The sequence below is a fragment of the Panthera uncia genome, assembly GCF_023721935.1.
Source record: "Panthera uncia isolate 11264 chromosome B2 unlocalized genomic scaffold, Puncia_PCG_1.0 HiC_scaffold_25, whole genome shotgun sequence".
NCBI classification, from domain to species: Eukaryota; Metazoa; Chordata; class Mammalia; order Carnivora; family Felidae; genus Panthera; species Panthera uncia.
In genome coordinates this window covers 595,521-602,035 of record NW_026057581.1, presented here as the reverse complement: position 1 = coordinate 602,035, position 6,515 = coordinate 595,521, and positions in this window count along the sequence as shown.

Below are 6,515 nucleotides of genomic sequence, written 5' to 3'. Positions count from 1 at the left end.
AAGAAAAGAAAAGAAAAGAAAAGAAAAGAAAAGAAAAGAAAAGAAAAGGAGAAAAGAAAAGAAAAAAGAAAAGGAATTCAATCTATGAGGCCAACATTGCCCTGACAAAACAAAACAAAACAAAACAAAACAAATAACTATTTCACTAAAAAAGAGAACTACAGGCCAATAACTTTGATGAACAGAGACACAAAAATTCTCAACAAAATACTAGCAAAATGAATTCAATAATATATTTTTAAAAAAAATTATTAAGCAAGATCAAGTGGAATGTATTCCTGGGTTGCAAGTATGGTTCAATGTTCACAAATCAATGTGATATATCAATAAGAGAAAAGACAAGAACCATGTGATTATTTCAATAGATGCAGAAAAAAAAAACATTTGACAAAATATAATGCCCATTCGTAACAAAAACCCTCAATAAAGTAGGGATCAAGGGAACATACCTCAAAATCATAAAGGCCATATATAAAAAATCCACAGCTAATATTCTCAATGGGTAAAAACTGAGAGATTTTCCTCCAGAGTTAGGAACAAGGCAAGAATGTCCACTCTTATTTCATATAATACTGGAAGTCCTAGCCTCAGAAATCAGACAAAAAATAAAAAAAATAAAAGAAATAAAACATCCACATCAGTAAAGAAGAAGTAAAACTTTTGTACTTGCAGATGACATGATACTTTATATAGAAAAGACTGAAGCCTCCACCAAAAAACTGCTAGAATGGTAAAGTCTTAGGATACAAAATAAACACAAATCTGTTGCATCTTTAAAAAATATTTTAATGTTTATTTATTTTGGGGAAAGAGAGAGAGAGAGACAGAGCATGAGCTGGGGAAGGGCAGAGAGAGAAAGGGGGACACAGAATCTGAAGCAGGTTCCAGTCTCCCAGCTATCAATGGGGCTCGAACTCACAAGCCATGAGATCATGACCTAAACCAAAGTCAGATGTTTAACTGACTAAGCCACCAAGGAGCCCCTGTTGCATCTTTATATAATGATGAAGTAGCTGAAAGAGAAATCAAGAAATCAATCCCATTTACAACTGTACCAAAAACCATGAGATACATAGTAATAAACCTAAGCAAAGATACATCAAAGATCTGCAACTGAAAACTATACATAGCTTATGAAAGACATTGAAGAAGACACAAAGAAATGCAAAGATATTCCATGGTCATGGATTGAAAGAAAAAGTATTGTTAAAATGTCTATACTACCCAAAGCAACCTACACATTTAATTCAATCCCTATCAAAATACCACCAGGGCTTTTCAGAGTTAGAACAAACAATCCTAAAATTTGTATAGTGCTATGAAAGACCCCAAATGCTAAAGCACCCTTGAAAGAGAAAAGAAAAGCTGGAAACATCACAATTCTGGACTTCTGGATGTATTACAAAGCTGTAATATTCAAAACAGTATGGTACTGTCATAAAAACAGACACATAGATCAATGGAGCAGGATAGAAAACCCAGAAATGAAACCACAACTACATGGCCAACTAGTCTTCAACAAAACAGGAAGGAATATTCAATGGGAAAAACAATAGTGTCTTCAACAAATGGTGTTGAGAAAACTGGACAGCAACATGGAAAAGAATGTACGGCATTCTTATACCATATACAAAAATAAATTCAAAATGAATTCAGTGTCTCACCTAAGTGTGAGACATAAAACCATAAAAATCCTAGAGGAGGGAGTAGGGAGTTAATAAGAGGATCCCGGGCTTTCTTCATCCCTCAAACACAGCTGTTCTGGGTCAAATCACTTGGAACACTCAGGAAATGGACTGGCAGAAGGATCGACACATTGGAGGTAGAGAGCATGGCAGGTGCAAGGTGCGTGGAAATGAATTGGGGGAGAGAAAAACAGCAGTGCCACAGACAGAAGGCAACCCTTTTCATGGAGAGAAAAAAGACAAAGAGAGGGGTTTGAGAGAGCACGGCATTGGGTCACACAGGAGGGAAACCTTTCCAGATCATGGACTGGGGAGAGAGAGGTACTGAGTGTCACAGTAGTTTGTGAAGCTCAAGTTTTGTGGTTTTGGAAGTGTGCAACTTTATCCAGAGCTGAGCTTGGCTTACACTCCTTGGGAGGAAGGAGCTGGCCATGAAGTGTATAGTGTGGTATAGGGATCTCTGGGGGTGCACTAGGAGAGAACAGTCCCCTTACTGGAGTACTTTTGGAAGAGGGTATGTTGCCCCTTCAAGGACAAAAGACCCCACAGGTGCCAGCGAAAGACTTTTAATTAGCAGGGGACAGAGGCACATGCAGAGGGCAGATAACTGCTGCTTTTCTCAGTGCTACACCATAGATTCTGAGCACCATACAGGCATGGGACTGTTTTCCTTGAAAAAGGACATTAGACACAGTGAGGAGAGGCTCTACTCCTAAGGTGGGGTATGGATTCACTCAGTGCTGGGTCCCATAAAAAATACGTGGAAGCCAATGAAAATAAAAACATGAATGTCCAGACCCTTTGGGATGCAGCAAAGGTAGTCCTAAAAAGGAAGTACATTGCAATACAGGCCTCTCTCAAGAAACAAGAAAGGTCCAAAATACACAACCTAACCTTACACCTAAACGAGCTAAAAAAAGGAACAGGAAAAAAAGCCTAAAGCCAGCAGAAGAAGAGAAATAATTAAGACTACTGCAGAAATAAATGATATAGAAACAAACAAACAAACAAACAAACAAAAACTCAGTAAAACAGATCAATGAACTAAGAGCTGATTTTTGAAAGAATTAACAAGATTGGTAAACCCCAAGCTAGACTTTTCAAAAAGAAAAGAGAAAGGACCCAAATAGATAAAATTGCAAATGACAGAGGAGATATCACAACCAACACCACAGAAATATAAAAAAATATATAAGATAATACTATGAAAAATTATATGCCAATGACCTGGGAAATCTGGAAGAAATGGACTAATTACTAGAAACTCACAAACTATCAAAACTGAACATGAAGGAATAGAAAATTTGAATAGGAATTTACCCAACGGATATAGGAGTACTGATGCATAGGGGCACTTGTACCCCAATGTTTATAGCAGCACTCTCAACAATAGCCAAATTATGGAAAGAGCCTAAATGTCCATCAACTGATGAATGGATAAAGAAATTGTGGTTTATATACACAATGGAGTACTACGTGGCAATGAGAAAGAATGAAATCTGGCCCTTTGTAGCAACGTGGATGGAACTGGAGAGTGTGATGCTAAGTGAAATAAGCCATACAGAGAAAGACAGATACCATATGGTTTCACTTTTATGTGGATCCTGAGAAACTTAACAGAAACCCATGGGGGAGGGGAAGGGAAAAAAAAAAAAAAGAGGTTAGAGTGGGAGAGAGCCAAAGCATAAGAGACTGTTAAAAACTGAGAACAAACTGAGGGTTGATGGGGGGTGGGAGGGAGGGCAGGGTGGGTGATGGGTATTGAGGAGGGCACCTTTTGGGATGAGCACTGGGTGTTGTATGGAAACCAATTTGACAATAAACTTCATATATTGGGAAAAAAAAGAAAATTTGAACAGACCAATACCAGGAAAGAAATTAAATCAATAATAAAAAATCTCCCCCCCCCCAAAAAAAAAGAATCCTGGGCCAGATGGCTTCCCAAGGGAACTATACCAGACATTTAAAGAAGAGTTCATACATATTCTTCTCAACTGTTCCAAAAAAAAGAAAAAAAAAAAAGAAATGGAAGAAAAACTTCCAAAATCATTTTATGAAGCCAGCATTACTTTGACTCCAAAACCAAAGACTTCAGTAAAGAGGAGAATTACAGGCCAATACCCCTAATGAAACTGGATGCAAAAATTCTCAACAAGTAATAGCAAATTGAATTCAACAGTACATTAAAATAATCATACACTATGATCAAGTGGGATTTATTACTGGGCTGCAGGACTCATTCAGTATTCACAAAACAGTCAATGTAATACACCCAATTAAGAAAAGAAAGGATAAGAACCATATGATTCTTTCAATAGATGGAAAAAAAAATTTGATAAACTATAGCATCCACTCTTGACAAAAACCCACAACAAACTAGGGATATAAGGAACATACTTCAACATCATAATGACCATATATGAAAGACCCAGAGCTAATATCAACCTCAATGGGGAAAAACTACATCTTTCCCTTATGTTCAAGAACAAGACAAGGATGTGCATTCTCACCATTACTATTTAACATAGTACTGGAAGTCTTAGCCTCAGCAATCAGACAATAAAGGAAGAAAGAACAGGCATCCAAATTGGCAAGGTAGAAGTGAAACTTTCACTATTTGCAGACAACATGGTAATTCATGTGGAAAATCTGAAAGACTCCACCAAAAAAATTGCTAGAACTAATACATGAATTCAGCAAAGTTGCAGGATATCAATCAATGTGAAACAATCTGTTGCATTACTATACATCAATAATGAAGCAGCAGAAAAAGTAATTTAGGAATCAATCCTATTTGCAATTGTTTCAAACACAATAAGATTCCTAAGAATAAACCTAACCAAAGAGGTAAAATATCTTTGCTCTGAAAACTACAGAACATTTATAAAATAAATTGAAGAGAGCACAAAGAAATGGAAAATAATTCCATGCTCATGCACTGGAAGAATAAGCATCATTAAAATGTCTATACTACCCAAAGCAATCTACATATTTAATGCAATCCCTATCAAAATAACACCAGCGTTCTTCACAGAGCTAGAACAAACAATTCTAAAATTTCTATGGAAACACACAAGCCAAAGCAATTCTGAAAAAAATAAAAACCAACCAGGAGGCACCACAATTCCAGATTTCAGCTATATAACAAAGCTGTAGTCATCATGACAATATAGTGCTAGTGCAAAAATAGACACGTAGATCAATGAAACAGAATAGAAAACTCAGAAATGGATCCACAGCTATATGGTCAACTAATCTTTGACAAAACAGGAAAGAGAATCCAATTGAAAAAAGACAGTTACTTCAACAAATGGTGTTGTCAAAACTGGATGGCAACCTGCAAAAGAATGAAACTGGACCACTTTCTTACACCACCCTCGAAAATAAATTTAAAACGAATGAAAGTCCTAAATGTGAGACAGGAAACAATCAAAATCCTACAGGGGAACACAGGAAATAACCTCTTTTACTTCACCAGAGAAAATTCTTACTATATACATCACCAGAGGCAAGGGAAACAAAAGCAAACATAAAATATTGGGACTTCATCAACCTAAAATCTTCTGTACAGTGAAGGAAACAATCAACAAAACTAAAAGGCAGCTGATGGAATGGGAGAAGATATTTGCAAATGACATATCAGATAATAGGTTAGTATCCAAAATCTATAAAGAACTTCTCAAACTCAACACCCAAAAAACAAAGAATCCAGTGAAGAAATGGGCAAAAGACATGAATAGACACTTTTCCAAAGAAGACATACAGATGACTAACACACACATGAAAAAACATTCAATATCGCTGGTCATCAGAGAAATACAAATCAAAACTATAATGAGATACCACCTCACACCTGTCAGAATGGCTAAAATCAACACAAAGAAACAGCAGGTGTTGGTAAGGCTATAGAGAAAAAAGAACCTTCATCCACTGTTGGCAGGAATGCAAACTCGTCCAGTCACTGTGGAAAACAGTGTGGAAATTCCTCAAAAAGTTAAAAGTAGAACTATCCTATGATCCAGCAACTGAACTACTGGGTATTTACCTAAAAAATACAAAAATACTAATTCAAAGACATACATGCACCCCGATGTTTACAGCAGCATTGTCAACAACAGCCAAATTATGGAAATAGTTCAAGTGTCCATCCACTGATGAAATGATACAGAAAATGTGGTGTATATATACAATGGATTATTATTCAGCCATAAAAATTTGAAATCTTGCCATTTGCAATGACATGGATGGAGCTAGAGAGTATTATGCTAAGTGATATAAGTCGGTCAAAGACAAATACCATATGATTTCATTCATATGTGGAATTTAAGAAACAAAATAAATGTGCAAAGGGAAAAAGAGAGAGACAAACTATGAAACAGACTCTTAACTATAGAGAACAGTCATGATTACCAATGGGGAGGTGGTTGGGTGGATGGTTTAAATAGATGATGAGGAATAAGGAGTGCATTTTTTTTGTGATGAGCACTCGGTGTTGTATGGAAGTGTGAATCACTATATTGTACACATGAAATTAATATTACACTGTATGTTAACTAACTGGAATTTAAATAAAAACTTCTTTTAAAAATGAAAAGGCATTCCTTTTTTAAAAAATATTTAATTTTTGTTTTTTACTACTTTTTTATTTTTTAATTTTTAACTATTTCATTTGCCTTATTTCATTTTATTCTATTATGTAATATTTTTAGTTTTTAATATTTTCCTACCTTCTTTCTTTTCTTTCTTTTCTTTCCCTTTTTTCTCTATTCTCTCAAGCTTCTTTGAACAAGCAGACCAAAACACACCTAGGATCTAGCTTCCTTTATTTGA